This window comes from Canis lupus, chromosome 29 (genome assembly GCF_003254725.2).
Source record: "Canis lupus dingo isolate Sandy chromosome 29, ASM325472v2, whole genome shotgun sequence".
Taxonomy (NCBI): Eukaryota; Metazoa; Chordata; class Mammalia; order Carnivora; family Canidae; genus Canis; species Canis lupus.
Genome location: NC_064271.1, coordinates 8,548,466 through 8,559,936, shown reverse-complemented (window position 1 = coordinate 8,559,936; position 11,471 = coordinate 8,548,466). Strand labels below are relative to the sequence as shown.

The following is an 11,471-nucleotide window of genomic DNA, read 5'->3' as shown; positions in this document are numbered from 1 at the left end:
AAGACAAACCCCTTTCATAAAGTTTGCTTGCAACAAAATATTGCTGCTAACAGTGCACCAAAGAACTGTATGCATAACTAAATGTATAAAAATAAATTTCCAATCACACTTAAAAGCAAGGGCACTAAAAAGAATTATTTGTAATTACTAAGTGAGGATGGACAGTGGGGGCAGAATTGTGTATATCTAGCAAATGCAGAGGATCAAAAGAGGTAATTCCAAACTCTATAAACACCAATTTCACATTGTCATTGAAGCATTTCCAAACTGTTTAATTATGTACCGTGTTGCACAAAGGATCAAGCTAGGAATTACATACAGCTGCTAGAACATGATAGGTGCGCATAGCTGGGTAAAGGTCTGATCACAGAGACACCAGGAAGATGTTCTTGTCTCTTCAAAATAATATTCTTCTGAAAACACTGAAGCAGCTATCGCTTCTGCAATACAATAAAAAAGTGATTTCAATATATATGGAACGAATGATTGACAAAATGCCAAAAACTCAGTTTCCTCATTATCAAATGGAGTAAAAATTCAAATCCTATAAGGTTGTTTTGAGATTCAAATGAGATATTAGATGCTGTTAAAATATTTTGTAAATTATAACATGCTTCAGCTAATGTATGTTAATGTAATTGTAAAATACTAGATTGTACAAAACTTTTAAAGATAATGTTGCATATGAAGTAACTGACCAAAACTTCAAAGTAGTTTTTTTTTAAGATTTCTTCTTTCTTTCTTTCTTTTCTTTCTTTCTTTCTTTCTTTCTTTCTTTCTTTCTTTCTTTCTTTCTTCTTCTTTCTTTCTTTCTTTCTTTCTTTCTTTCTTTCTTTTCTCTTTCTTTCTTCTTCTTCTTCTTCTTCCTTCTTTCCTTCCTTCCTTCTTTTCTTTCTTTCTTTCTTTCTTTCTTTCTTTCTTTCTTTCTTTCTTCTTTCTTTCTTCTTTCTTTCTTTCTTTTCTTTTTCTTTCTTTCTTTCTTTCTTTCTTTTTCTTTTCCTTCACAGAAAGAGAGAGCACAAGCATGAGCAGGAGGAGGCACAGAGTGAGAAGCAGACTCCCCTCACTGTAGGGAGCCCAATTCAGAGCTTAATCCCAGGACTCTGGGATCATGACCTGAGCCCAAGACAGACACTTAACCAACTGAATCACTCAGTTGCCCACAAGGTAGTATTTTTAATATATACGTTCAAACCCAAGGTGGTGAACAAATTGAAGATCGGTTTGCAGCTCCCACTCCATGCAGAAAAATGAAATAGAGAAGCATACAGGGAAACCCTGGAATTCTCTGAAGATGTCTAATATTCAGTTTATATTCCAATTTCCCTAATTGTTCCAAAGTAGCTCTTAGAAATTATTTTTTTTAACATCAGAACCTAATCAAGTCTCACACCTTACATTTGATTATTCTCTTTCAATTTAAGACACCCCTTTTCTCTTTTCATAACAATAACTCCATGGAAAGACCAGACTCTGTCTCACTAAACGTCCTTCATTCTAAATGTTTCTAAACATTTCTTTGTAATATAGTTTAACTGTCCCTTTTATTCCTGTAATTTGAAGTTAATTCCAAAGGCTTATTTCAGCTTGGCAAATAATCTGGGTCAGAATACATCCTAAATGATGTTGGGTACTCCATAATGAATCATTCTGAGATACATAACTTCACGTAGACCTATTATTCTGAAAGCTAAATTGGATCACTGTATGGAAGTAGTGACTACCAGAGAGACCCACTGTAAAGATATGTTTCTAATGATCAGATAATCTATGGTGTGATATGCTGGGCAATTTGCCAATATCCTATTATTCAACAACCATCACTAATGCTTTTAACATTCTTTGTTGATCTTTGCCTGGATCCGCCATTTTATTCTGAATTACAAAAAGTTAATTGTCTAGATATTTCATTCTTTCTGAATAAAAAGTTGTGACATTAATTAGCTCATATTCTCCCATTAAGGAGAACTCTTCTTCATCACCTAGCAATGAACTACTCCATATTGTAGCTTTCCTAAATTTGGGAGGCATGCATTTTTGTGAAAATGTCATGTTGATGATTTTTGGAAATAAACAAGAAAGTGTCAACATAAAAACATTTTAGATCATAAGAAATACAGGCATCCAATTGAGAACAACATACCCTGACTAAGTGTGGTGGAAGACTACTGCTATTATACTATATATATATATATAAATTTTAGTGACACATGTGAAGTATACAGGATCTTAATAAGCATAATAAATATAACAATAAAATCCATTAGAGGGCAGCCCTGGTAGCTCAGCAGTTTAGCACTGCCTTCAGCCCAGGGCCTGATCCTGGAGACCCAGGATCGAGTCCCACGTCAGGCTCCCTGTGTGGAGCTTGCTTCTCCCTCTGCCTGTGTCTCTGTCTCTGTCTCTGTTTCTCTCTGTGTGTCTCTCATGAATGGATGAATAAAATCTTTTTTAAAAATCCATTAGAAAATATAAAACATCAGGTTTTGAGAACTTGGTCTCAGAGGTAAAATATTATACTCCATTTCTCCATCAACAAATGTTTATTATTCTCGCTTGTATCAAATGTTTCTAAAGGCAAAATTTCTCCACGCACACTCACCCATATTCCTATTCTTCCACAACAAACCACCTCATACCTCACATATGAATATGCTTATGTCAAAAGTTTCCTTATAAAAAAAACAGTATAGGGCAGCCCCAAGTGGCTCAGCGGTTTAGCGCCGCCTTCGGCCCAGGGTATGATCCTGGAGACCTGGGATCAAGTCTCATGTCGGGCTCCCTGCATAGAGCCTGCTTCTCCCTCTGCCTGTGTCTCTGCCTCTCTCTCTCTCTCTCTCTCTCTCTCTCTCTCTCTCGGTGTGTCTCATGAATAAATAAATAAATAAAATCTTTAAAAAAAGCAAAACAGTATAACCCGAACAGTAACGAATGTGGTTGGTCTAATTAAGCCCAAAGAGTGAAGCTCTTAACATTTTTGTATTAAAATATTAGCGCAACAGGGGCGTCTGGTGGCTTAATCGGTTAAGCATTGCCTTTGGCTCAGATCATGATCCCAGAGTCCTGGGATTGAGCCCTGCATCAGACAACCTGCTCAGCAGTGAGTCTGTTTCTCCCTCTCCCTCTGTGGTCTCTCTCACTCTCACTCCCTCTCAAATAAATATATAAATAAAAATCTTTAAAGGAATATTAGTACAACTTGTAAAATATACCCAGAGACACTGTTTTTTTCTGAGAACTATGGACAGTTTTTCCCAGGCATGCCTGTGACATGTATGGGGGCAACAGAAGCAGGAGTGATGGAAACTTCATCATAGCCCCTCTGGGCAGAGTCCCTGCCTCTTCATGCTTGTGTCCTGCACCTGTCTGAACCTTCCAGGGACTGGGCACTCACTGACTCTCCAGGCAACTTAACTTGGTTTGTAAAATGATCAAAACATAAGGATGATATCTTTTATATTGAGTGCAAATTTATTTTTTGGTGGTTTTTGCTGATTCATCCAAGTTCACTTTCTGAAGCAATACAAGTTTAATACTTGTAAGGCAGCTGTTTCCTTATTTTTAGAGGAACTCATGCCCCTGCATTGTCCTGTGTCCCCAACTTTTAGCTGTGCATCTGAACTTCCTCCTACCATTCCTATGGAGCATCATTTTCAGATCTGTCTAAACAGCCCTGGTGGTCTCCTCGGATTGCATTCTAGTTGGCTATGGTCCCACCAACAGTGTGACTGATACCAAAACCATCCCCACATGGCAGGGTAAAAGGTACGCACAGATGGCCCATGAGACACCTGTGCCCTGGCTATGGCATCCCTAGAGTGCACTGGGTCATGACATAGTTTGTCAGTGATGACGATAGAAATTACTGAGCACTGACTAAGGACCAAACTCTGAGCCTTGTCAGCATTGCATTATTTACCTCCTAAAACAACATTAGGAAGTAGTGTATCTGTTTTCTATTGCTGACATCACAATTTTATCAGCTTAAGACAACATCATTTCATTGCCTTAATGATTCTATTGGCCAGATGTCCTGGGATGGTTCTCAGGTTAAAATCAAGGGCTCTTGAGGGTGCCTGGGTGGCTCAGTCTGTTAAGCACCTGCCTTCGGCTCAGGTCGTGATCCCAGAGTCCTAGGATTGAGTCCTATGTTAGGCTCCCTGTTCAGTGGGGACCCTGCTTCTCTCTCTCCTGCCAGCTCCTGCTCTCTCTCGCTATCTCTCTCTCAAACTCTCTCTCAAATAAATAAACAAAGTCTTTTTAAAAAATCAAGGGCTCTTCAAGGCTCTACTCCTGTCTGGAATCTCTTGAGGAGAATCTGCTTCCTTGCTTGTGCAAGTTGTGGACAGAATTTATTTTCTTGCTGTAGTAGAATCAAGGTCCCATATCCTTGTTGGCCTCAGCTGAGGGTCATCCTTGGCTTTTCCAGGTAGCTTGCAATCCTTGGCTAGCAGCTGCTTTCCTCCACTTCCACACTGGCAACAGTGGGTCAGCTCCCTCTCCTGATGAAAATTGCCCCTCCTATTTTTCTATCCTCACAGTTCTTTGAGGACTCTTCCCCCTTCCTCTTCTAATTTAAAAGGTCCTTGTGATTACATGGAAACCATCCAGATAATCTAGGATTACCTTCCTATTTTAAGGTCAGCTGATTGGTAATCTTCATTCCATCTGCAACCTTAATTCCCTTTGCAGAATAACATATTCATAGGCTTAACACCAGGAAGCATGGAAGACAAGCTCCTGCCTAAGACAAGTCAGTGTTAATGTCTCCATATCACAAAGAGAATTGAGGCAGCAAGACTAGCATCTGGAAGAAAATCTAGAAATATCCTTCTTGGATCTGTAAATGCAACATGTAATGAAGCTCTAGTAAAAGGACAAAAGCTATTGGAAACTTAGAGCCTAAAATTGTAAGTAATCTTAATACAGTGATGCAAGTTTGGGACTCAGTCTATTAGTATATTTGTTTGATTATGGCAGAAAGGAGGGAGACCCAGCTGGGCTTACCTGGTGGCAGCTGATGAAATTCCAACATCAACCACAGAAAATGGGATTCCCCTATTACCCCCTGGTAATAGGGGCAAAGCATACAACTAGAACCCTCTGTCTTTGCCTGAGCTGACATTGCTGTACTTGTTGAGACCTGCAGATGAGCAGTGGCCTCCCTGACCAGAGAAAGTGTAGCTCAGGAACGATGGAAACTACCGGATACCTGTACGAGATCCCATTTCCCTTCTCTTCCAAGAGCATCCCTAATGCCTGCCATAGTGGTGGGATAGTAGGATGCACTCCTGTGTGCTAGAGGTGGTGACAAAGGCAAACCTGGGGTTTAGTATGGAAATGGTCATATGTTTATTCCTAGCAACAATGTACTGTCTCTTGGGACCCTTGTGCATGGCTAGTGGAAATGTGAAATGGTGCAAGTGCTATGGAAAACAACATGGAGGTTCCTTTAAAAAATAAAAGTAGAATTTCCATACAACCCAACAATCCCACTTGCAGGTGTTTATCCCAAAGAAGTAAAAGTAAGGTCTCAAAGAGAAATCTGCACACCTACGTCCATTGCAGAACTATTCACAGTAGTGAAGAGGTGAGAGTACCCAAACGTCTATCAAAGGACAAAATGTATAAAGAAAATGGAGGAATACACACAATGGGATATTGTTTGTCTTTAAAAAGGACAGAAATCCTGGCACATGCTACCACATGAGTGAAACTTGAGGCATTAAACTGAAGTCAGTCACAAAAGGCACATTGAGTATGATTCCACTTATATAAGATAAGGTGTCTAAGGTAGTCCAATGCATAAAAACAGAAAGGACAGTGGTGGTAGCCAGGGACTAGGGGAATAGGAAAAGACGAGGAATTTTTGTGTGATGGGTAAAAAATTTCAGTTTAACAAAACACAAAAGTTCTGGAGATGGGTTGTACAACAGTGTAAACATTATTAACGCTACCAAAATTAAAAACGGTTAAGATGGGCAAATTATATATTTTTTACCACAATAAAAAAAATATGAAACAGTCTCTTATTCATGCAAATTTAGTTTGCCTCCTCAGATTTCACTGAAATTGCCTCAAGAAGAATGACAGCTGGTGCATTCAGCAACTCTAGTGTTCTCCATTATAAATATAAAGTTCTAGAATATAAATTCCTCATGAATATTTCCCCGAATACCAGATGCATTACTGGGAATGTTACCAGGTGCCCTTAAGAATCTGTTCAATAAAGGAGAGAAAAAGCAAACCAATAAATAACTGACTTAAGAAAAAAATAAGATACCTAATAAAAGAAAGTAAAAGAAGGCATATCTGTAATGTACATATTACTGAACAGGAGACAGATTTACTGAAGAGGAGTTAAAGGTCACCCTGAGTTTTTAGGCTGCAATAGTGACCAGAATTGGTCTGGAAGTCAGAATACCCAGCAATTTTCTTCTTTCTCAAACTAATATTCTCTCCCTTAATTTAAGACCGAGTATAGAAGACCTAATGTAATCTAGATGTTCTGTTGATAGTGACTCACTAAGTCTTAGTTGACCAATTGCCTCTACTGTTTCTGAACATGAGTTAATATTTAGGTAGAAGTTTGATAAAGCACCAGAAATAGAGAACTTAAATGGACCTTTTCTGGCTAAATCTCTTATAGTAATTTATGCCTTTTTTGTTTTCACTTGTTTCTAAAGTATCTCTTCACCTTTATTGTACTCTGCATGAGTATGAGGGTGGCATTAAGCATTTGACTTATTAAAAACAGTAATGCCTTCCCAGGACAGGTCTGTGCACTTCACCCAGAGCCACTTAAACAGACTTAGCACATGTTGGTGTCTGAGTGGGCGACTGCCCCTCCACAGCGCCCCCAGAAGGGAGTGTGCATTACCCGTTCCCTGGTGACCCTAAAGGATCAATGGTTGTGTGCAGTGTTCACTGAGGGTGGTGACAAGTTCACCCTGAGGGATAGCAGAGTGGGAACAATTCTACTTTTCTTTTTTTTTTTTTAATATTTTTTATTTATTTATTTATGATAGTCACACACAGAGAGAGAGAGAGAGAGAGAGAGAGAGAGGCAGAGGGAGAAGCAGGCTCCATGCACCGGGAGCCTGACGTGGGATTCGATCCCGGGTCTCCAGGATCGCGCCCTGGGCCAAAGGCAGGCGCCAAACCGCTGCGCCACCCAGGGATCCCTCAATTCTACTTTTCACCTCAGGGGGAATAAAAACAGGTACTTGTCCCTTCAAAAAGAACTGAGAATTCTGTGTTCCCCAGATGGCCTCCTGATTTGTGTATGTGTGTGTGAGAGAGAGATGGAGGAGAAGCAGGAATCCCACACCGCTGCCATCCAGAGGGTCCTTGAACTTTAAACCTGGCTCATGGGACAACCCAGGGTAAGTCCTTACGTCTGCATTTCAAGACGCCTGGCAAGTATCACTCTTTTTACCTCCTGCAGATTGCTAAACAACTTGAGCTACTGGAGTCACAGAGGTGGTAAGATGTCAGCCTCATTGCTAATGAAGTTGTAACTAGAGAATGTGGCTTCACGAGGCCAGCAGAGTCAGCTTTCAAATAGCACACCTCCAAATTAGGCTGAGTCCTCACCCAGGGGAAGGTAGCCCCAGTACCCACTCCCCCAGGGCGACAGAGCAAGCTCTGCCACAGGCTGCCCAGGTGGAGGGAGCCAGGGGAAGTAGGGGGGGCTGAGCAGCTAGCTGTCCTTCCAGCCCCATGCTAGGAAAGAATGAGGGGGAGGGTGGGAAGCTAGCAGGGGTGAGGATGATCCCAGAAGAGTGTGAAAAAACGGTTTCCCTCCAACACTCCTCCTTGCCAAATAAAAGGAATTTCCTGGGAAATGAATGATCCATTAACCAGGCCAAAGGAAATGTGGCAGGAGCCTTTAAACAAAAGAAAAAAGAGGAATGGAGATGAAGAGGGCAGAAGGGGGGTGGAGAGGAAGAGGGGGAAGAAGGAAGCAAAAGAGGGAGAGAGAGTTTTTATGACTGATACGCACATATATACATTTAGTTTGTATTCTGTATATATTATATTATGCGTGACCACGTTTTCCCCCAGGGTTGGAGTGAGCATTTGTCCCGAGTCAGCACAGATCTGAGCAGGCACAAGTTTACTTGTCCACCTTTAGGTAAACAGGCAGAGAAACTCCAGGTTTTTGGAATTGTGTTCTTTATTCACGTAACTATTGACTTGTTTGCCGAGTCCTCATCGGTAAAACTTTGTGAGCACAGGGACTCTGTCTTGCTTTCTTCTCAGTCACTGGTGCCTAGAATGGTGCCTGATAGATAAAGGGTGCTGGGCAAATATTTGTTAAAAAAAAAAAAAAAAAACAAATACGAAGGCAATAGTCACACATCAAGGCAGATCATAATTTCAAAGCAAAGCAAAACAAAAGCTATGTCATCAATAAATCTCTGAGACACCACTGCTCATTTCTACCAGTCACTTAATTTTGTCAGTTAGTTCTGTTATCCAAAGTTCACTGATATCACTCTTGAACTTTTATGCTGCCTAATACCTGGGAAATATGAATCACAGATTTTTTATTTCTTCCTGATTCTCTAACATTCCTTGGCAGTCAGCAGCTGGGGTGACAGTGTCCGTGAGTCCTAACTCCTGTATTATACCCATTTCTCAAAGTCTAAGTGCCTTAGGAACATAATAGCCTTTCTTTTGTTTTTGTTTTTGTTTTTTTTAATTTTTATTTATTTATGATAGTCACAGAGAGAGAGAGAGAGAGAGAGAGAGAGGCAGAGACACAGGCAGAGGGAGAAGCAGGCTCCATGCACCAGGAGCCCGACGTGGGATTCAATCCCGGGTCTCCAGGATCCCACCCTGGGCCAAAGGCAGGCGCCAAACCGCTGCGCCACCCAGGGATCCCCATAATAGCCTTTCTAAAACGTTTTGCTAGCCCACCCTTTGAAGCAGAACCCTGACAACTGAGTCATGGCTAGTGTCTAATGCAGTAGACATTCATCTCATTATGCACTAATAATGGAGACATTCAACATACTGCCCAGTACCCAGTATTTAAATTTACCTTTAGAAGTAAGTATTTGTCATATGTTTTTTTCTTATGGTCCAATAAAGTACAGGAAAATAAGGAAAGAAAATATAAAAGCAAGAGAATTGCGAAAGCAAAAGCATGGTCGATCTTTTAAAAAATGCTGCAATGTCAAATAATTTATTACAAAGCAATGCTGACATTTAAAGTGATAGATAAAAATCCAAAAACTTATTTTGCTGTATTATCTCTAAGATCTCTTGAGTTATTCATATTTTAAATGTCAAACACATTAAGCAGATTCTTCCAAAGCAGGAACAAAATGGTCTCTTAACCTAGTGTGCACCGTGGTTACACATTTTTTATAATTCTGAGCAAATATCAACATTGCTTATTATTCTTTCAGTTTAACTCAAATTTATGACCAAGTCAATAGTCTATTATCCTCACAGCATCCTGGCACGTACAAAAATTATGCATACTCTGCAGACACAAATAAGCAGAGCAAGAATGACAAGTGCAGAAGGAAGGGAAATAGCTTTTTTAGTCTTGTGTTAGGAAAAGGAACCCACAAGTATGTTCTTCTACATAAATAATTCTTAATCTACATGATAGGGCTCAAAACCGAGAAGAAAAGTAGGAGACCAGAAATACGCCTCCTCCTTTTATTTTTTTTTTTAATTTTTTATTTATTTATGATAGTCACAGGAGAGAGAGAGAGACACAGGCAGAGGGAGAAGCAGGCTCCATGCAGTGGAAGCCCGACGTGGGATTCGATCCCGGGTCTCCAGGATCGCGCCCTGGGCCAAAGGCAGGCGCCAAACCGCTGCGCCACTCAGGGATCCCCTGCCTCCTCCTTTTAGTATATTGCCCTTTACGACCCCGTGCACACTGGACCTTTGGGAACCCTGGCTGTGCTCTGAGCACACACAGCATGGTCTGTGTTTTTCACTACCTAGCTGTTCATAGTCTGCAAGAACTGACCTGGGACTTTTGCCACTCTCTGGAGAGAAGATACTCTACCCTAGCTCAGCAGAGCCAGGAGATGAGCCTTTGAGGTCCTGAGTTCATAGAGCCGTTTTCATCATGGTTCTGCTGTCTTCTAATAACCTGATCCCATATAGACTGCTCTTTCTTCCTTCTCTTCCGTGACATCTTTTGATACTAGAACATTCTGCTGACTTTTGTGCTAACGCCAGCACCCGATCCGTTTTCTTCTTTTCTACCCCTTTCCTTGCCCACATTCTCAGAAATTCAACCTGGACCTAGATAATTCTTATAGCAAACTGACCCAGTGGTCACAGAACCTCCTCATTGCCCACCATGTTCACTCTACTCTGACTGCCCGTTACCACTGAGGCCTCTTTGATTTAGCAACATTTAAACAGTTGCAGCCACACCTGTGTATCCCACCTCCATTCCTACTTCATTAACTTGATTTTATATTTCTTGAAAGCTTTTGACCACTGTTCCCAATCAACCCGTAGCCCTCTTCAGTCACCTCTGCCTCCCTTCTCAGTCTGGACCCCATAGTTGGCTTTAGTCAGGGCCCTAGATAATTGATTTCCCTTGTTCTACGTTTGGCAGTCCCTATTCTATACAAACATTCTTTGCTTCTTGATTCTGCATCACTGAGAGTAGCTAGAGTAGCTAAGCAATAAAATGGCAAATGTGTATTGATGTGTACTTATAAATTCATGTTCTCCAACTTGAGAACATGAATGAACCATTCACCTATGAACCATTCTCCCTCCAGCCCCTGAAACTCAGCCATATTTGATTTGTCACCCTTCTTTCTAGCTTTCTCCATGTGCTCCTCCCTTTCAAACCATTGACTATGACTTGCATGCCCCTTGAGTGGTCACAGCACCTGAGAGTTGGCCTCTGCTTTAGGGTAAGTTCCACAGGTCCAAGTCCCCACAGCTCCTCACGTTGGGTGGGCAACTATTGTCAAGCTACCTATCCTTTCTGGGTGGGGAATTGGGTGAAATAGATGATAGGAATTAAGGAGTGCACTTATCGTGATGAGCACAGAGTGATGTGTAGAAGTGTTGAATCACTAAATTATACATCTGAAACTAACATGACATTGTATGTTAACTAATTAAAATTAAAATAAAAAGTAATTTTTTTAAAAAAAGGTACTAATACCTTTCTCTTCCACTTTTGTCAGAGGAGACCATCATCCCTTGAAGGGAGCCCCAGACCTCACCACCTCACCCCCTAGACTATTGTAATAGCATCCTAATTGTCCTCAGCCCATCTGATTTCTCTATCCTCCAGTCTGTCCCACACATTACCAAGGATTAAACTTCCTAAAGAACACCTTCAGCATGTCACTTCTTTGCTCGGAATATTTTTGTGGTCTTCTTGTTTTCAAACAGGTCTTGCATTTAAGGATTTGTCTTTGTAAGCCCTACAAGGTCCTACACAGTGACCTGTGGGACCTGGACACTAA

At 40.9% G+C, this 11,471-nt stretch overlaps 1 long non-coding RNA gene across 1 annotated transcript; it reads right to left on the bottom strand.

Annotated features, from left to right (window-relative positions):
- Positions 1 to 251: 251 nt before the first annotated feature.
- Positions 252 to 792, bottom strand: LOC125753957 (uncharacterized). Its single transcript, XR_007406960.1, has 2 exons — positions 699 to 792; positions 252 to 440 (listed from the first exon to the last, which is right to left on the bottom strand). It is a non-coding gene; the product is annotated as an uncharacterized LOC125753957 (long non-coding RNA).
- Positions 793 to 11,471: the final 10,679 nt, after the last annotated feature.